At 36.0% G+C, this 22,047-nt stretch overlaps 1 protein-coding gene across 3 annotated transcripts in view; it reads left to right on the top strand.

Moving 5' to 3' along the window:
- Positions 1–22,047, top strand: part of CHRM2 (cholinergic receptor muscarinic 2) — a 101,496-nt gene that overhangs the window by 45,102 nt on the left and 34,347 nt on the right. Inside the window, exon 2 of one of the 3 annotated variants that reach the window (XM_048939354.1) lies at positions 7,518–7,643. The exons of the other annotated variants lie outside the window; for them this stretch is intronic. The gene's annotated coding sequence lies outside the window, so the exon portion shown is untranslated. The remainder of the gene's footprint in view (positions 1–7,517; positions 7,644–22,047) is intronic. 3 annotated transcript variants of the gene reach the window in all.

Raw genomic sequence — 22,047 nt, 5'->3', positions numbered from 1 at the left:
TCTTGCATTAGAAAAATCCTAAATTCTATGTCTCACTGAAGATTTTCAACGTTAAAAAAAGAAAAAGAAGAATTTTCAATTTACATCAAATACAGTTTTTCCTCTGAAGTTTTGCTTTGAATGGTCAATTTTCTTTTCAAATATTTTTTCAAAATAAAAGAAGTTGATTTGTTGAGGTGCTGTTTTTTGTTTGCTTTTTAATGAGGTATTTATACAATTCTGTTAATTCTCACACACATTTAAAACATTAAACTCTTTAATAATTCCTAACTGAAAATGACTACAAAGTATTTTCTGAATTTTTCAGATAATTGTGTTGTAGTATAATACAGGTTCTTCCTTTTTTCTCCTTATATTCCTATGTTCTTTGATTCTTAATGTCCATTGAATATTTCGGACAGTCATTTATTGCAACATAATCATCCTTCTAAAATGAACATAAATTATGCAAAAATGTCAATAATAGTATTCATTTTTATGAAGACATGACAACATCAAGATATCTCTTAAGTAGCTGCAGGCACATAATTATTTCAAATGTTAAAGCTTTTTTAAACTGGAAATGAATTTGAAGATTGCCATGAATAATGAGATTATCATGAATGCATCAATGATACAGGTTGCATGCAACTTCTCCATTTCTCTAACACTGACAAGAATCAAAGGAATATATTTGTCATTTTTGACCAGATACATTGTTTGACATTGAATTAATTTTTATAGTTCAAATTATTTTGACAAGTTCCCTATAAATATGGCACTGATCATAAACGGTGACAACAAACTGTCTTCAGACATCCAAGAGTATGGAAGAGTGGCTAAGTATTTTGCATATTGAATAATCAGTATAATGGCATGGAAACATTTTTGGCTAATAAAATAGCTTTTAGTTAGGTGCCATAAAGCTTCTTATGAGTGAAGGTATGACCTTAGATGCTTTAAAATGCAAGACTTATGTAGGAGGTTATGTCTTTCCACTATATTACATTCAAAGTTTTATTAGTACCATGCTGCATTGTAAAATGTAATTTTTTGTACTGAATATATAATGCAGAGAGTATGAGCTTTTATTCTTATTCTCTGCTTGTACTCTACAGCTTCCTAATTTTAAAAAGCAGATAGACTTGTAAGTGTCTATGCAAGTAATGTTTATTATGGACAAGCAATGATGGTAATTAACTTCTGGCATTGTCCCATGCCTCGAAGTGTAAAATTTCTCTGAGCAGATATCAGATGAATCATTCAACCAGTCTCACTTAATCAGATCTTTTTAACATCCTCTGTAATTATATCACCTGTGCCGAGCTTGGGAATTTCCATTCTTCTTTCTGTCCTCTTTATTTCTCCCCAGGGAGTGGCAGTTTAACAGAGATTTCCAGTGATATGGGTAGTTATATCGGGCAGTGCCATAGACTTATCTCTCATGGCAATTACTGCAGACTGGTGGCATGTTCTTCCTGGGAAGAATTCATCTTCCAAACTAAGCCATTTGGGAAAAGTAGAAAAACTCATCCCTCCCCTGCAAATATGAATCAGAAGGGTGTCCAAGGAGGTTCATGACTTGTGCTTCTTTCCATGTTCATCTGGTGTACCCAACCTGGCCTTCAGGAAGTCAGCAGCAAGATTGCTCAACAGCTGGCAGAATACACCAGGGTATTTCTTCAGGTTATGCAGGCCATAAGCTCTCAAGTGCTTTGATTTTGAAATTTCCAAATCTCTGCTAATATTTTAAAGGGAATGCTGCAAATCAGAACCTCCTTTTTTTTGAAGAATATCTGCACATTTTTGCTAGCAAATTCCAAAGTGAGTGGTTCAGATAGTCTGATGAAATAGTGCAGCAATTCTCATAGGTGTTGACGCTTGAAAAAAATACCTTGTTGTTTAACTCCACAGAAACAAATAGTATCCCCTATAGTTTCATCAAGTGAGATTATAATGGAAATAAATAGTTAACGTGTTTAGCAGGTTTCCTGAATCAAATGTATCCAGCTCTGATAATAGCTATTTAGTACTGTTTCATTTCTATAGGAATGTCTTGAGAGCCTTATTTCGGTTTCATTGTAGAATAAGAGACACTACTGAGAACTTCAAAACTGCCCTCAGACAAAAATATTTTCTTTTGGCAGTTGTGAAACAACATGCCTGGCACAAGCCCTGTGAACTGCAAATGAAAGATAGTGAACTAAAATTCAGAAAGAGTCATTCCCTTTGCTATAAGTCTGTATGTTACAGCACACAGTACTGTGGTGGGACCTAGCATGTACGGAAATGAAATACTCAAAATACAACTTGGTTTTAGGGATGATATTTCAGATAGCTGTGAAGAATGCATTTATCAATGAATGAAGTGACATTATTGGATAACTGGAGGCAACAACTGAAAGTAGAGGGGAAAAGAGAACACAAGAAGAAATTCAAGAGAGGAAATATATACAGAAGAAGCAAAGTCTTTTAAATGTAAAGGACAAAACAACCAAGAGATTAATAAAAATAATATGCAGTGGAAATTAAAATCTCTGTCCCTGTGCTCTTAACTGAAGAAAAGCTGCAATGAAGAATATCAGTGTGCAATGGCAACAGTAGCTAAAAAATCTCTAAATGTGTTGTGAATTTTTTTCTTGCAACATCTGGTTCCTTTACTCTACTTGATTTTGACTGACAAAATGTTCTGAGATGCTTTTTGATTTTGAAGTAAACATTCTGGGAAATTAAATGTTGCTCCCATAATCAGGAGTAAAGACATAAGAGATACAAAGAGGAAGTCCAATTATGATAGGAGTGTTAGATTCAAGTTTAAAATGATATTCAAAGCTGTACTCTTTCATCAACTTCATACGTTTTCCTTTCTCACTTCACACCACCAGTGAAAAAACGTGTCCTTGCTTCTCATGTCCCAGGGGAATCCCTCAGTGCAAATTAGCTGCAATGGGATTTTGCATCTGTCACCTTCCTTCTCCACTTCAAGGAGAAAGTACAAACAACATATGTCTTTTATGCCAGCCTTCCGGCCACAGAAAGTCCTCTAGGAGACTCCAAGTGCAAGAACTGAAATGCAACTTGTCTGCGAGTGATCACGTAAATTAGCGTACAGTAATCATCTCCCTTCTGTTTTCATCAACAGTCCTGCAGAGATTTCATGGTGAACAGGAAAAATCTTTCTCTATATAACTTTATCCCTTACTTACTTGCAAAAGATACATTATGTATGGTTACATTTTTAGTTTCTTCCACTTCTGTGTAGTTCATAAACTCTTTACGAGGTGAAAGCAATGGAAGAAATGGAACAGGTTGTCCAGAGAAGTTGTGGAGAAGTGTGAATATCAACATTGGAGATATTCAAACATGTCTGGACATGTTCCTGGACAACCTATTCTATCCTATCCTTGAGTAGGGAGTTGGACAACATGATCTCCAGAGTTTCTTGCAACCTAAACCATTGTTGCTCAGGAACTGTACTGGGATTAAAGCCAGAAAGAAATTCTGCTGCTTTATATTAGCTGATGATTTTGTCTTGCAGATCTTAAAGGTATTTTAAAGGCTATTTTGTTCCTTAAGGCATCCTTTTCCCTCTGGATCTCTTATCCCAAAGAGAAGAGAAACCTGCCCTGAAACTGATTTTAGAAGTACCACCATCACCTCAGACAAGCAATATGTTGAAAACTGCTCCCCTGGTCTTGATGTATTTAATATAATATTCTGCAATTATTCTGCAATTCCTCATCTTGTTGCTTTCCACTAGATTCTGAGAATAACACTTCCAGTACAATCATGAAGTTTCTAGACACGTCAGTTCCTGTGCTTTTCCCCACATCTTTTCACTTTTGAAACAAGAGTACTGTCTATATACATTGAAGGTTTAGTTTAAACTTTCACTGTAACCATTGTTTAGCTTTAAACTGTATTGCCTGTAACTAATTGAGATTTGTATAAAGTTGTGATCATGAATGCAGGAGAATGCCAATGAACTGCAATTCCTTCTCAATCCATAACAAATAATTGTAGAAAAGAAAGACTCTCTGGGAAGTTACTCTTACTGAGGAAAAAGCTCATATTCAGATTAGGCTTTGGCTCAGGCAAAGATCGGTGTTTGATTAGTGAAAATAAGCTGTTTAACTAAAATGAGAAATGACCTTAATATTAACCTGAAGCTCAAACTAAATCCATTTTCAATTATGAAAAAAAATTGGTTCATGTGTACATTTGTCCTTTGGGTATGTACCCATACATAAAAACATTCACAGAGCAAAATAATGACTGTTCTCTCCAGAAATTATTTTAAACAAGTCTTAGAAATGCAAAGTTGTTAAATTTTCAAGGGATAAAGCCAGTACCATTTCAAATTGTGTTAAACAAAAGGAAAAGCTATTCAGTAAATGAATTTGGTTTGCTGTAATAATAAAAGCAATTTTCATGAGATTTTCTGTAGACTTCACTTTTGGAGTCTGAATATCTTTATATCAACCTCAGTCTTTTGTTGGGAATTTGGCATGATGGAAACACTCATGGAATCAACAGATATCCACAACATATATCAGAACATTGGTCAGTACTAGAAGGAATCACTGTACCTAATGCTGCGATACTGTAAGCATAGCCTGTAGACAATGGGAGCAGCGTACGTTTGTTTTCAGTATGGCCCTTGACTAAAGACAGTTCAGGTATTGAAGCGCATTATTTAGAATAAGGAATCTGCATTGCTCACTTCTTAATCAAGATGAGACGCAGGACACTTCGTTGGAGACTGCAGAAGTTTCTCATTCTCTCAATAACTCTTCCATTTACATGGCTGAAAACTCAAGAGCTTAGCAAAGAATTTTAATCAAACCACTTAATCTGAGTAACTGCTGAAGAGAAACTGCAGTAATAGAGTTAGAGGATAGAACTGCTGCCAGGAAAATGTGAACAGGTTTTAAAAAGAGCAACACTAGGAGCAGAAAGACATATTTGGAGAGAACTTCATTGTACTAGCCCTCCTTTGCAGGATTTTAGCAATTCAATTAGACATCCTTACAACTTTAGTACTTGTTGTTAGAAATACACCTCCATCCTCCAATGCCTGTTGTTGATTCTTAACATCTGATTTTGTATAATTAGAATTTCTCTATGGCTCAGAGGCCAAGAGAGCCTGAGGCTCTCACATCTGCTGAAGAGCACTTGAGGTTTAAAAAGTGGAGCAAGTATAACATGTGGAGAGAAATGATGAAAATCAGCATCTACTCTTAGAACAGAAAAAGAGAAGAAAAACAAGTATGCATTGGAGGTAAAACTGGAGGGTCTATGTCCAAATAAACTGCCCCCTTGGGGCATACTGTTGAATTTCTGTGTATAAGTTTTCTCAGAACTTTCTTAGCCTTTGTAGTGCACTATGTGGAAGTGTAGGAAAGTAAGACAGGAGAAAATGGGAGAGGCAGAGGCTGGGGAATTAAATAGTTGTACAGTCCAACAGATGTCCAACTTGCAATGTTTTTCTTCTAGCAAATTCCCATAAAGGAAAATTTAGCATGAGTTTTTATCTTAATAAAAAAGTATGAATGCATTTCTGATTCAGAGAGGTAGAGCACATTACTGGTTTCTTATGCATCCAGAGCTTTTATCTGTGCTGCTAAAGTTGAAAATTCTCTGGTGACAAAGCTCTCAGAGATATGATTATTTATCACAAAGGAGTAGCAAATAACAAGGATTTGGGACTTGGGATTTGAGAGTTGATGAATTTTTCACTGGTAATCCATGGTAAACTTGTCAATTTTCATTTAATCTGAGTTTTGAATGTTAAAGTTAAATATCCAAGAATATCTGTTTTCACTGGAAAGCATATGTTGTTTGAAACAGGTTCCATATTTGCCAAAAAGGGGTATGAAAGATAGTGAGTAGTACACCATCTTCTAATATCAAATGAAATTTGAAGTCAGAGGTATGCTGTATGAATAGAGTTTGATGAGAAATCCTTTTTTTGCTGCTGCAAAAATTCTTCTAACCCATCCTGGTCTGCTATAACTTTCACCAACGCCCTTAACTTGGCTGCAGAATGTGTAATTTTAAACAAATCTGTCCCACACAATTACAGAAGAACTTTTAGAATTGATATTTGTGAAAGGCCTGTGTGTATAAATGATTTTCTAAATCATAATACGTAGCAATATTCTACCTAGTCAGCTGAATGAGCAATAAAGACCATACCTCAAAAGGACCATTGTGCTTATTCTCTCCAATTACACAAACAATGAAGGAAGGAAGGAAGGAAGGAAGGAAGGAAGGAAGGAAGGAAGGAAGGAAGGAAGGAAGGAAGGAAGGAAGGAAGGAAGGAAGGAAGGAAGGAAGGAAGGAAGGAAGGAAGGAAGGAAGGAAGGAAAAAAAAAAAAAAAGGAGGTTAAATTTTTAATTAAAGTATTAATTTTTGCAAATGGTTAGTAAAATTAAACCAGAATCTATGAACATACATTTTGTATCCCCTGCTGGCATCAAACACCAAATTATGGGGGAGAATCTATTGTTTGTTGCTCAAGAAGACACATGGCATTTCTTCCAAAACCCTACTTTCTGTTCTATGTGAGCACAATGTCCAAAGAAAGCATTTATGGTTGATTTGGCTGGCTGTTCCTCCTAATGGCTTGTGATCAAAGACTCAGAGTAAGCATGCCTAATTCATATGCTCAAAGCCACCTCCCACAGGCTTCCCTTTCCCTATCTCTAAAGAATACTGCAGCAATGAGCCAGACAAATCACATGTCACAAATTGGAACCAATGAATCTCCCCCCTCCCCTCTTATGTCTCTCTGCTCATATACCATTGTATTTTCTCTGGGAAGAACGTTGCTAATGTAGGGTTAACTCAGGTTACCAAAGATGGAGATATGAAATTAAAAGCAATAAAATCTCTGTGCCTTATTGAGTTACAGCTCATCAACTGATTAGAGGCAACTTGTCAAGTCTCAGTAACTCAATTGACTCCAGTCATGCACCCATACCCTTACAGGCAGCTTGATTCCTTTGAAGCCAACTTCCTTTGGGCAAATACGGTCATGTTGAAAACACTGAAGCTGTAGGGAGAGACTGACTAGTGACAACCCCTATGCAGGGATTAACAGCAAGAGTTTGGATTCCCCCTTGGTTCTCTGAAAATAAGTGTTGCTCAGCTTTTTGTCTAGGCCTGCAATAAAACAGCTAATTCAACTCTGATGCAGTACAGCAGACTAAAAGTCAGCAAGTAGCAAGCTTCCACATCCAGATATGCAAGACACCAGACACTACATTTGATATTCTGGCACAGATGCAAAACACAATAAAGACATTTTAATCACTGCTTAATTCAAGCAAGGGACTGCTGTGTGTGTGTGCAGGAGTTCAGCTAGTAACAATGCTGGAGTTATGCCTTATGCTAACACTTCAATGAGGAGAAGCTCTCCTCAGAGAAAGATTAAACTGCAATGACATACAGAGTCTTGACTCTTGAAAGAGAATGCTTGCATGATTTTAATGGCCATTAATATACAGTTAGCTGATTCAGTTTGCCTTTGCAGTGCCTCCAGGCCTGAACTGAAGTGTTAGTGGATGATGAGGCTACATGCCTGCATTGGCCAAGATGAGAGGAAACTCTTGAAATTTGGACTGTGGCATGTATTTTGCTCCAGAACTCTCCCACTCAGGTAAACCAATGTAATCAGAACATTTAATTTAATCCCATCACCTTTTTGTTTGTTTGTTTGTTAGCTTCTTAGTTCTTTGCTTGTTTTTTTTTTTTTTTTTAAATAAATATTACAGATATTTACCTGAACTCAAAACCAAAATTTAGTTTCAGTTACCAGGATAATTGGCTCCATTTCCACATCTAAACACAATTTTCTTCTCAGTTAATCCCCCAACATTAAATTAACAACAAAAACAACAAATAAAGACAGCACCATCATAATTTATCTGAAGTATTTTAATGAAAATGAAAACTAGGCAAAATTAAGGAAAACTGTCATCAATAATCCCTAGTCTAAGATGAATAACTAAATGAAATTAAGGGAATTTATGAGTTAACGTAGAAGACATTGTGCTTTTCTGTAATAGACATCTCTTAAATATACCCCTTCCCTGGCACACTGGGAGAACATAGTTTGCATGAATGTATTATGTACCAACAGGAAACCATGTGAGAGTTCTCTCTAAGAGGTTTCTTTCCCTTTATTTCTGGAAGAAAAAAAGTAGGGGGGGAGAAAGGGGTGGAGGAAAATTTTCCCTTAAAAATATTGGAACATCAAAGAAAAAGCAAGAAAAAAAATATATTCATATTAGAAAAAATATAGGACTTTTCCAGAACATTTCAAATTAGTTTTCTGTACAACTTCAAAAAAAATAAAATAATAAAAAAAAATGCACTGGTACTTCCATTTGTTATAGGTATAGAAATGTTATAGGTATTTTCAATATCAAATATCAAACATTTCAGGCTTTTGAGATCAATATTCTTCTCTTTGATCAAAAGACTAAGCATTTTGCAGTGCAATATTTATAAATTGAGATTGTTTTCCACTGTCTTTTATGTGAAAATAGTTAAGATGTCAACGTTTCATCAATGTGGGTTGAAAACAAGTTATAAATATTCCCCACAGGAAGGCAATTTAATTTTCCTTACTTCTCTGTCTGAGAAGTTATTCATACTACTGTGTGGTTTTACAGCATTCAGGCTCTGAAGCACAAAAAAATCCACACATCATATTAAGACTTGATTTATGTATGTCCCGGATAAACAAAGGACTTTTAACATCCATCCTTCAGCTCTCATCAGAGCTCATTTCTACAAGGAAACTACGGCTCAAAGAGACAGAAGCCAACAGAAATGACATAATGTCAAACTATACATAAGGTCAGACTTGTAAGTGGACTGTCACCTGGGTCAGTTGCTCTTAGTTGCAATTATTAGCAACTGAAAAATCAATAGGCTAAACAGAAATGTTGAGTTGGCAAAATTATCAAATGACATTGATTAGATTACCCAAGACGGTATATGTAGGACTACAAGATGCTCCAAATGAATTGTATTGTATTCCAGGATGGTAAATATAGACCCACCTGAGACTGTACATGTATGCTGATAAATTTGGGAATCAGGGTGATCTTTACAGGGGAAAAAAAAATAAAAAAAATAAAAAAAATCTCTCCAATTTATCTAGTAGGGGGCAAAACTAGGAAGAAGGGGGAAATAAATAAATTGTAATGTGAAGTGTTTCAACAACAGCAGTTTCAGCCCTCCCATTTCTGCTTTCAATTTTCTTAGGGAAGAAAATACAGAAATAGGAGCTACTATCTAACGTCTAAGGTCAGTGTGGGAAAATATCAGTATAAGAAGGAAGTGAAGAGGCTGGGAAAGATGAGTCTAAAAGGAAAGAGTTTAATCAGTCATTGACAGTATTATAAAAGCAAATGAATTGCCTAGAGAACACCAGAGAGAGATGTCTGTTTACCTTGACTTCAATAATACAGGATGCATTAATAGGCAGCAAATGTACAACAGGGAAAAAATATATAATTTTATGCAACATTTAATTAAATTGAAGCTTCTCTCTGTAGGGAGTTTTAATGATTCTAAAAGCTTGGCAAGATTTAAAAAAGGATTCTATTTGTATAAATGGCATGCGGTGTCCATTCCTGCTTTGGAAACTGACTGATTGCAGAAAATATATTATTGAAAAAGGTACCTAGGTGGAAACCTGGGGCATGATTCTATTGTCAGCAAAGTGTGTGGAGAGCTTTTAGGATGGCAAGATTTTCATGCTGCTGTACCACCATGACTGCACTACAATAAATGCCAAGAGTAATTTGTATAGACTTTAAATGGCAACAGAATAAATCAAGTTCAAAGTACTTTTTGGAAGTACCTTATTTAATTCCAATTCTGAGATGTTCAATGCCAACCAAGGTGGCAAACAAGCTATTGACCTTTTCCAGCATGCACCAAAGTCCAGTTAAATGCTTCTTATCTTTATTACTTCAATAGAATTCACCTTAGCAGTATCAGAACTCTGCAGTCTACAACATAGATTGCAAATAAAATAAAATAAAATAAAATAAAATAAAATAAAATAAAATAAAATAAAATAAAATAAAATAAAATAAAATAAAATATTTTTTAAATTGCATACATCAGTTTGCTACCAGGGATTGTTAGAGGATATACTACGACATACTCTGGAGATGTTCAAGACCTGCCTGGATGCCTACCTGTGCGACCTGGTGTAGGGAACCTGCTTTGGCAGGGGGGTTGGACTCGATGATCTCTGGAGGTCCAAGCCCTACAATTCTGTGATTCTGTGATTCTGTGAGATAAGAAGTAACACATTAGCACTCAGATGTAATAGCAAAACTTTGTTTGCAGATACAGTAACACTTAAAAACTTCTTCAAGTGCTATTTCAATCCACATAACAAAAATGATTGTAGAATCACAGACTCACGAGAAAGCATCTGAGTTTAGAGAGCTTGAATTCAACTCAAATAAAGTTAATTTACGACAAAACGTTTTAATTTAATCAAAAGCCATGTTTCTGCATTCATAATCCATACCATGTGCCATTTATTTGAGTCTTTATGCTTGTTCTTTAGAAATGCATTTTGTGGAAGATAGGGAGGAATATTTAGAGAAAGTATGACTGAAGAACATCTATCAATGGAAAGTTTTGCTGCAGTGAGTTAACTGCTCTGATATGTGTCCATTGTTACGGCACAAAATCTGGCCACATTAAATTTGAACAAAGCAATGAGTTAATGAAACACAAGAATCTTTTTTCCTCCCCCATTATACTTACATTTTCTAAGTGTTTTTTCTTTTCCAAGCCTCATCACAAGTAATGAATCTCTCTCATTAGTGTCTATAGTATTCTGCCAGTCTTCATTCTTACATAATTTCCCTATCATTCTTCCCTTTCTTAGCTTTGAACCCAAGTGCAATTTTCAATTATAAAAAAATTTAGATTGGTATAAATTCCCTAACTGAAAGGAGTGAGGGAAGACTGCTTTTTTCATGCTCCAATATCCTTCTGACAAAATATAATCAAAATATCTTCTTGATGGCTTGCTTGCTCTGCATTTCATGAATGGTGAAGTCTATCAAGCTATTATTTCTCTCCATCTTGTGTGAGGAAGGATTAAGCCATCAAAGTGTTCAATACAAATAAATGATCTATAAAAGCATCAATTATTATCCAGTTAAAGGTAGTTCTCAGGAAACTGAAGTTTTGCCTTCATTCCTTTGTTAACTGAGCATGGGAATGACTATATCCAGAAAATGTGAGTCTGTGCAAAGTTGGGAGAGAATTTTCTCAACTCTTTGTTTGGATATACTGGAAGAAAAATAAAAACTAAGTCAGTGTAGAAAAAAAATGGCCTACTCAGATCTCTGAAAACTTAGGTCCCTTTGCCTGCATCCTTTTATTTTCTGCTGACACTGAATGATGGGAATGTATCCTGGGGCTCCATCATCTTTGGAATCTTTGATGAAATAACCAGCAAACAGTGCAATTAAATAGAATTTTGCAGTGTCTGACTGAGCAATAGGCAGCCTGGAAGTGTACTGTCTGGGGAATGGAGCCCTGCTCTATTCCAGGTTTTTGCTTTTTTTCTATCTGGTAACCAAAACTCTACTAGCTTTAAAGTAGCATGCCAATTTACAGCCAAAGAGGATATGAAACATCAAGCAAGCAAATGCATCACTAACTTCTTTTTCATCCTTTGATATCTCAGCATTCTGTCTCTTAGACCTGTGAGCAAAGGAATGGCACTTCATACAAAACTGGGGAGATATCATAGGCTGCACATCTAAGACTCTTCTCCATTTCCATATTCTCTTTCCTAAGTATAAAAACGGTTTGAACTGAAGCAAATAATGTGTAATGTGTAGTGAGAATTCCATATAAAACTGAATATAATTATAACATGCGTAAAACAATATCAGTGACCTCATATTACACAATAAAATAACAGAGGACACCTTAATGTTAACTGATTAAACACATTATTCAGTTAATGAATGATTCATAATTCATATTACTGAAATTGCAAAACATTGACTCAAATTATATAGTGGGTAAGTCCTTTTAGCACTCTGGACAATTGCAGTTATGTTAGCGTAAGTATGCCTAGCAACAAAATCCAGAGCATTATCTCCAAGCCTTCTTACCTCATCCACAGAGTAAGACCACGTTAAGGTCCACAGATCACCAAAGGCTTCAGAGAGGAAGTACATTTTTTTCAAGAGAATGAAATCTTTGAGAGATCTAATGGTGTGACAAAGGTTGAAAAATGTGCATGCTCAAGGGTGACTCCAGCACAACTTGTGATAACCTGTGAGAACATAGGGTTTACTCAAAGAGTTTGCAGTATCAGTTTAGTCCTGCCTAACAGTTTTCAGAGAATCTTGGTGGAGCTATCCGCTACTTCTATATAAACGGCAGGGTGACCAGTTGTCACTACTTTAAAATAAATAAATAAATAAATAAATAGTCAAAATAAATGACTGACTGATTGAATGAATGAAGAAATAAATAAATGTTTACAAGTCAGAATGAATAAATAAATGAAAAAATAAATAAATGTTTATAAGTCAAATTGTTTAGAAATTATCCTAAGGGAAATAGTTTAGTGGGAAATACTGGTGATAGGTGGACAACTGGACTGCATGATCTTGGAGCCCTTTTCCAACCTCGGTGATTTTATGATTCCATGATTCTAAGACCTGAAATCTACACACAGGTGAACTAGAAGACCAGCATGCTCTCTTATACTGTGAACATTTTAGGTGTACCTGTTATGAGTATGTATGTTTTTTTTTTTTTTTTAATGCTTTTAAATGCTTAATCCCTATCTATTCTTATGTCAGTGAGTTCTGCAGCTATGTGTACAGTACATGAACATCTTTCTGTTCATATCTCATTTATATCTGTGCAGTTTCAAATTTCTTCTAAGTCCTCCTGTTTGTAGAGATGGTAAAGCATAAGAGTCCAGTTTAACCTCTAACAATGAGTGTCTTTTCTTCGATCACTACATCCATTCCAATTTTTTCTTCAAATTAATAAGTGTTGGTCTCTGATCTCACTAGGTCAAACAAAAAAAAATATTTGTAGATGTAGAAGAGGTGAAAGCAATTTAAATACAAAATGTTTAGAGAGAAAAATATTAACTCAGTATGGCCAATATGTAGCTTTTAAACAATTGCTTAGAGTATTTAACGGTAAATATTTTGATGAAGCTTTTTCCTTCTAGTGAAATAAGTTATTTCCTTATTTAATCACTAAATTTTGAGGTAGTGAAAACCATAATTCAAAAGAGGTTTGAAATGTAAGCTGCACTTGAATCTTTCACGATTCAACAGACAAACAAGAAGCAGAAAAGCTTATTCTGTAGTAAAGAGGAAAAACCGTCTGCCTGCTATTGTGCCAGGATTAGAAAATGTAAATATTTTGAAGTTTCAGAAATACGTGCTTTAGAATTTGAGATTAGGCAGATGATTTGATTTGGGTTTCTGGAATGCATTAACAAGAATAGTTTATTAACCTTAGTAGAAGTTGTCATGCTTTAGTTTTAGTAAGTGCTGAAAGACAGAGGATTTTTCTTCATGGCAGAAGATGTTAGAGGGCAAATTCGCTTTCCTACTGATGCAAACAGATACTGAACTTGTATCATGGCAGCCATCGCTGTCTTCTTACTTCAATTTGACTCCAGATGAGAACTTGAGCAACTACTTTTTTAGAAACTTCCATTATTATCCTCTATAGTGTTGTGCTTTTCTCATTTTTTTGTTCCTCCACTCCTCACAAAGCACACAAACATACGTTTCTCCGTCCCAGGTGAAAGTTATCATGCTATTGAAGTACCAGCAAATGTACTCTGCTCCCTTTAGCAGTAACCCATTTTCCTATATCTATCCTCAATTACGTTACCACTGCACAATATTTAGATTTTACCAGAGTTTTTATTTTTCACCAAGTTCCTCTGCTACTGTTCTTGCATCTGAAACATCTGCCTGACAAGCCAAGGCAATGTGACTGAAGAACATCTAGTTGCTGTTGTCTCTTCTGTAGCAACAAAATCAAAAATTGGAAGAATAAGTTGCAGGGAACCCACTGTGGTTTTATAACAGTGTATTTGCCATCAGTTGCCATTGGTAGGCCTCTTAAATTCCAAGGGAGCATGGGTGTATGCAGATTTGATTTGTAATCCAGTACAAGACAAATGGGCTGCATTAGGGAAATGATACTTGCAACTGAACATAATAAAAAGCATTTTGCAAGGGAGGCTTGCTGGCCAGGTTCATCGTCATGCAGTTTACTTCGCTCATTCCAAAATATTTATGACATACCTGATTGACTGTCAATTTTCTCTACATGAGGTTGCACATTAAGTTGTGAAGTAGAGATGAGATAAAGATGAGAGACTGAAATACTCTCTAGAATTAAACTGGATAGCAGAGACTAGACAACACAGTTCCTTTTTTCTTTTTTTTTCTTTTTTTTTTTTGGTCACAATGGAGATTCACGCTTTTGATCCAGAGACAGCCAGCTGAGATCCTTGGGTTAGGAGCCTAAGACACAGGAGATAAAGGCTTTAGGGGCCGACTACTCTGAAGAGACAAACCATTGTGAAAGGACCTCTCTATCTTCATTCATTATAAAGCTGAAGATAAGGTTGCTAACTTATGCACCATACTTTAACATCAGCCAGTTTTAGTATGAAATCTCTCTGTTCCACTTTTCTTTTGTTCTACAGTAAGTAAATGGTAACTATTGCTGGCAGAAAGATACTTAACAGCATGCTGGCATATTAGAGCTTGTGTTCCCGTGCTATCATACTGTTCCACACACATAGCTTCTATAGCAATCCATGAGCAAGGACTTCTAATTTGTCCTCTCTTTAACTTCCATATCTTCTGACTATTTTTTTACTTCCTTTACTTCCTTAATTCTATCATTCCAGAGTGTGGAATCCTGAGTAGGTTTATGAAACCTCAAAAAAGGGAACTACACATTTCTCACCCTTCACATGAAACAGTTATCATCATTGTTACCGTGCATCCCACATCTCACTTGCAGTATCCTGCCCTATGTGTTCCTCTCTAGATAAAATTGAAAGCAACAGTAATTGCCATTGTTAAAGATTTGTATGCAGTTCTGGAAAACAAGAAATGCAAGTCAACTGAACTACGTACTCCGATTTGATCAGATTAGAGTTCAGAAGTCCTAGATGCTTGTCAGCTGCTCGTTACAGGTAAAAACCCTTATTAGGCATACTTCCATTACCAACATTTCCAATTTTATACTAATTAATACATGCCATATACAATAACTGTGAACACAGATTCACTAGAGAATTATGCTTGGATCTTTCTGAAGATAGGTATTATCATAATGCTGAAAAATATGAATCATACTAGAAGGCACATGATGAGCACAACATATCACTATTTCCTGGGACAATCCAGAATGGCCTCATTTCTTTTGATCCCAAAGTCTACCTTACTAGAAAAAAAGAAAAAAAAATTAGACTGGAATGATTGAAAATCTCTGATATTTCCCACAGAGCTGTGCTAAAGGAATTTACCCTGATCATTCTTGTGCATAGTGGATTGTCATAAGTATTGTCATGGGATCAGAAACTGTAGTGACTGATGATCCAGGTTTCATCCTTTTCCTTTTCTTTACTTTCTGATACAATTTCTGTTCCTTCTAAAGTTGCTAATATACTGGGTCCAAATAATAAAAATAGAGCAATCTCTGTCATGTAACAGACCACCTCCAAGGAAGGTGGTGGAGTCACCAATCCTGGAGGTGTTCAAGGAGCGTTGTAATGAGGGACATGGTTCTATGTGAACTATTGGTGATCAGTAGATGGTCGGACAGGGTGATCCTGTAGGTCTTTTCCAACCTTGTTGATTCTATGATTCTATGTAGTCATGTGAGGATGCTAAAGAAATACTTAGATGTAGGTAACTTAAAGTTTTCACCTTCTCAAGTGAAGAGATACTTTAAAGTGGTATTTCAAGTATTTATGAATTTGATTAGAAATGAAATAATCCAAATACCAAAAAGAAGGTTTTAGAGAGAGAGTGTAACAATTTGTTTTTCTGGCAGCAGTCAAAGTCATGTGTTTTTAGAATACATAATATAAAATGATGATTGTCTGGGGCAAATCTTGAAACCCTAAATATATATAAAATCTGTGAATAAGTTTAGTATAAATGGGACTGTAGGCTGTTCAAGGTAAAGAGCATGATGATGAGGCAACCTGATTCAAGTTCTTCTCACTTACCAACTAGTAAGAAAAGCAGAAGATAAACAGTGAATTTATTGAGGACTTTCATCTAGTAGATTTCCAGCACAGTCTAGCAGCCCGGTGAGTAATAAATACCAGAAGAGCAATAGCTGGTAAAGGCCCTGCTTATACAATACCTGAAAAGCCAACAAAGGAGGAAAGAGGAAACCCTGTGGTTTTCTACCAAGTGTGTGGCAAAGATTTAAGGGAGTGGGACAGTGATCAGAGAACAATATTTTTACTGCTGAGTGCTGCTACCATGTGCTCACAGGTGATTTAGAATTAAAAGTGTTTAATCTCCTCAGATATCTGGTGCTCAATTTACTTATTTCACTAAAAGGTGGAGAGTGTTTGAATAGGACTGGCATGATGACATGAGCTCTGAAATAAGAGAACACAAGCCATTTGACAAGACAATTCTTAAACATCTTTCAAGCAGTGCAGTTATTCAAATCTCAAATGTCTTTTTCATTCCCAGAATATCTAAGAAATTGGAAGTAGACATTCAGAGAAAGAGCAAATATCAGGCAGAATAGTGCTTTAGAAGTTTGCTCCAGAAAGATTTTTCTTATAAGTAGAAAAGTGTCCATGAAAAAAAAAAACCAAAAAAACTTTACTTTGAAAGTATTACTTTGAAAGCAGTCCTGTGGAGTTTTCAAACCCTAAATGAGACATCCAGGGAGGATGGCAAATGACAGAACAGTGAGAGACGGGGCACAACTTGGTGGATACAAAGGATGGAAAACACTGTCATATGCATAAAACAATTCGTAGAGAAGCAAATGTTTTTGGAATATTTTCAGCAGTTTTCTTTCTAATGGCATCAGAGGATCAGTTGTGAAAAGGGATGAATCAATGGGTTAGAAAGTATAGAGATACATGTAAGTTTTTCTGTAACACGATTCCTTGCTGGATTTTATAAAGCAAAAGGGAGGTGTTTATGATGACAGTCTAGCTGATATCATGTTAAAAAGTACTAAACAATTGCTATCAAAACATATTACAATTGATCAAGAGAGTAGAAATTCTTTGATATATTTTTTTGCTCTCCTTCTACATGGTACTTTATGATTTTCAGTATCTTTTAAAAAGGACAGCAAATGTGAATGAATAATTATGAAAATTTAGTTCTTGGTTCCCTCTTCACTGCAAGCATCATACTTGACATAGTCTTGGAGCTTTGCTGCATGAAGACCAGATATTCTCTCAGTACCAATTCCTTCACACTTACATTTTGTTCTCTTGAGGTTACTCTGTTCCATAGTGTGAACATATTGGAACTCTACATAAAACAGTATCACTATCTATGTAAAGTCTGATTTGAGGGCATGCAGGTAGATTTCATTGCAGAAATTCTTACTTAATTAACTTTGCAATCTTGATAATCATAACACAATTTAACAGTTTGAGATTAAATTAAAAAAAAAAAATTGAAGGGAGGTAATTAAACATCTGTTCATCTGTACAACTACCATCTACTACCCTTTCTATAATCAGAAACAGCACCATATCCTTCTTGCTGTACAAACTGGCCATAAAGAACTAACAGTTTAAAAATCTAGGTCACAGCCTTGTATCACTCTGTATCCTCTTCCCTACCTATTTCCTCTGTTCTGTGTATCACAAAGTCCTCTATTTTTCTGCTCTAATTTACTGTGCTTTTCCTTCCATTTTTTTTCCTTCTTTCATTTCTTTGTCTTCTTCTACATTCCTACTCCACTTTTGCTCTCCAGCATTATACTTATCATTTCTTTCATCTTTTTGTCCAAAGACAATTGTGCTTTTCCTCTTTAAAATATCTGTGCTCCCTTCATCCAGAAAGTTCAGACTCTTAGGTGCAGATCTGGCAATCATACAAAACGTCTCTTCACACCTTGGAAGCATAATCTTTCTTTAAATTCCTTCCTGCAAGTTTCTACCTCCATCTTTTATGCCAGTCTTCGATCACCAATGACTGCTTGGCACTATGCATAGTGTCCAAAGACTTAATTTTGTCAGGAAGACAGTGAAAGAACACACATGAGTAAGAAATAGATTCCGGTAGAAGAAATAGATTCCACTCCCACCAAATATGATTTATGAGACAAAAATACAGCAGCAAGACAGGCAAAATGTTTACAGGAAAGCAAATCACCAGTACAGGCCTTGGTTGTAGATAATATTTAAGTTTATAGAAAGACCTTTTTTTCCACAGAAGCTGTCCTGTGCAGACTACCTTCTCAAAATAAATGAGATCTGGTAAATTTAAGAGAGTATAGCAAATGGCAAGATTGATTTTTTGAAGTGCAAAGTCTGTAAGCCTCCTGTGGTGTGTGGGAGTGTATGGCATGATCCACTCATACCACGGCTGATGACAGAAACCACCTTTATATGTTGCTGTCTACCTTAGAAAGAATGCAGCTTTTCTGGAAGCAATGATCTTTACCTTTCTTCAGGACTGGAATAGTGAAACATTAGATTTTCTTAACTGGAACATTCAAACTGGCAACACTTGTACAATTCTTCAGTGAAAAGTTCCAGGCACTGGCATTTTCTGAAAAGACTGAATGCCCTTGGTATAAATATCCATCAACTGCCTTGATGCTTTTCTTTTTTCTTTTTTTCTTCATATGAATATCTCACGCAATTTCAAAACTCTTTAGTGAAATATGAGATTTAGCTAGAAACATATTAGCAATTTTGACAAGGACTGGAAGTGAAATGAAAAGACTTTAAGAAGAAACTGCATTTTAAAACACCTGTACATCACACAGAATTACTGGTGAATATGCAATTAAAAATTATTTAAATCCTTGTTTTCATCAATGCTACTTTTTAGAGCACTCATGCAAATAGTATCAGAAAGGCATAAAGTAATGAGGACTTTGGATAAGTCAGGAGCTGACCTCTTAAAACAGTCTGAGATGTGCTGTCATCAGAGAACAGAATCTTCTCTGGGTTTGTGAGTGTCTGTTAGTACAATAATATTCCAATGGCTCCTCGTAATGAAACCTTAATAATTAAGTAGCCTAATTCTGCAGATGCTCAGAAGTAATCTTTTCTCAGCATTCAGAATTTGAACGCTAATATTTTTTTGCCTGATCCACAGTTTAAAGATGAATTCAAATACTAAAAAAGAAAATTAAACCAACAATATGCAGTTATGTGTACAAGCCTTCAGTTAGAACCTGAACAGAAAAAGGAGGATAATTTCCCAGTCTGATTTTTATCCATAGCATCCTCCTTGTGATATTTCCCAGTACTTACTGAATGGAAGATACTGTTCCAGAAAACTTCCAGTTTACACTTTTGTAGGTACTAGTTTACACAAGTCCTGAGGGACCATCTGAGATGAAGCTCTGCTCATAAGCAGTCCTGTTGATAGCGCTGTGTTTGTTTTCAGGCTTAGGATCAGATATTATTAAATTACTCATACGTTTAAAGGTATATGTTGTCTTTTTATGGTGCTTGCAAAAATACCTAAGCAGGATAGGCATCATAGAAAAGCCAAGAGATACTAGAATCTGGCTGCGGGACAGACATTCATCTTTAAAAGCAGAACTTGATGAGATTCCATATTCCAATGAATTAATCACTCATGTCACTGTCCTAGTTTTGCCCTCACAAGAGAGGAAAGAGACAACTCTGCAGGAGGCTAAGTTCCCTTTGTTGTGATTCATTGGGAATTAAATTTCTTCAGAAATATACAAAGCTGTATATTGGCTGAGGATGCAAGGGTACTTAATGAGGCTACAGCGAACTTCAATGTCTTTTTAGTCCATTTTTCAAAGTACCAATGGCTCCAATGTCATGTCAGATGAGGCAATAATATATACACTGAAGAGAGGAAGGTGATGGCTGCTGGAGGCATCTTGGACTTTGCTGCTTTTCTTTTTGGAAAAATACTGCAAGTCTATCAGGCCCTTGCCAATTCTTGTCAGTACAGCTGGAGCTCAACACTTCCTTCTTCACTGTTTCACTGAACACAACAATATGGAATAAGAGTTAACTTACATTCAATTCATAAAGATGAAGGAGAGTAGAAATGATATGCAAAAAGCATTTGTTATTTGAGCCTTATTTGAGCCAGTTCTGCCAGGCTCACATTAACTTCATGGTATCATTTGATCCAGGTTTCATCTCAGCTCCATTGCATTCAATGAATCTTCTTACCTTCTTTTACTGCCTTCTCAAGTCCTGCTTTTTCCTTTATTTTTGAGCATTGTTCTTGCCCTCCCTTAGTGTCACAAAAATATTTGCCATCAGTGACATGCTCAAAAATGTCACCACATCTCAGCAAGAATGGGCTCTGTGTACCACAGATCTAGAAATAAATCCAGCCCATGCACATTTCACTGGATGTTGTGCCTGGAAACAAACCAGAATGCAAAACTGCATGCAGTACAGTTTTGTACTGGCTATCATGTCTATTCTACCTGGTTCTGTGCAACTTTGAGTGAGATACCCCTTATGCCTTGTTGCAAGAGAAACTTGGAGCAGGAGAAAGTTCAATCTGCCTTTGCTTTTTATTATAAAACTCTTTTTCCTTCAAAGTTTTGTGTCACTGTCTGTAATGACATCATCCCTTCTAGTATAGTGGTTCTGCCCTGATGTATCCTGAAAGTTCTTTCATATGGAAGTGTTTTGCAAGTTATACTTCTAATACTATTTTGGTAGCTAAAAAAAAAAAAAAAGGCAGAGAATACTGATCTACCTTTGGTGTAAGAAGAGTAGGACCAATTCTGGAGGTAACTATTTGCTGGATATCAGTATCATTTTTTGGACTACATATTGAGTGAATTGTTATTCCATCATACAATTCAATTGTAAATGAAAATTGGGAACACTATGTTAACAGCTCACGTGATAGTACAACAAGCCTGTCTATTTTCCCATAAGCCTTTGCGGTTGAACTCTATGTAGCCAGTGTTTCCAATGATTCTGTATTGAGTTTTCATACTGGAAAATAAAACTAAGCATGACTGCTGTAGACTACATTAAATAAGAGCAAATGTGATCCTGCTTCCCTGACCCTTTTAACAGTGAATTTCAAGGCATATACTAACATCACATAACTGCAGAAGCTCCAAACAGTTCAAACAGAAGGAGTCTCCAAAGGTCTTTATTCCAACTTCCTCCTCAAAGAAATTCAGTGTCAAGCTCAGACCAGATTTCTTAAGATTTATGCTCATTTTATCTTGAAAAACTCCAAGGATGGAGGCTTTAAAACACCTCTGGACAACCTGATACACACCTTTCCTTTCCAGTTGTTGAAATAATTTCTCCTTAAATCTCATCAAATCCATACCCTGTTTGTTTTCTTTGAACACTCCACCATGTACCACTATTAGAAATCTAGCTCCATCTTCTCCATAACTTCCCTGAAGGAGGGCAGGCTGCTGCCAGGTTACCATAAAGCCATCTTCCTCCAGACTAATCAAACCCCTTACCCTTAATCTCCCCTCACAAGCAGTATACTTGAGGATATCAAATATACACATGACTTGCTCTCAGGTTACTTTCCAAGATGCATCCATCTATAGACAAAAGCATTTTCGGATTGGAAATCTCTTCTAGATTTCAGATATTTCTGGTCTGCTGAATATAGCGCTCCATGGACATACCTTCTGTCTCTTAGCTGATGGGAAATGAAGAGGTATTAAAAGTTACTGCCCGTTGGGCAGGTGTCTAATCGCAGCCCCCAACATTACAGTGGTAACTCCCCAAAAGTTGCACAGAACACTGTGAGTTGAAGGAAGAAACACCACATTTCCCCCAGTGATGA

Source organism: Lagopus muta, chromosome 1 (genome assembly GCF_023343835.1).
Source record: "Lagopus muta isolate bLagMut1 chromosome 1, bLagMut1 primary, whole genome shotgun sequence".
Classification (NCBI taxonomy): Eukaryota; Metazoa; Chordata; class Aves; order Galliformes; family Phasianidae; genus Lagopus; species Lagopus muta.
Note: the sequence above shows the minus strand (reverse complement) of the source record. Positions and strands in the feature narration are given on the sequence as shown.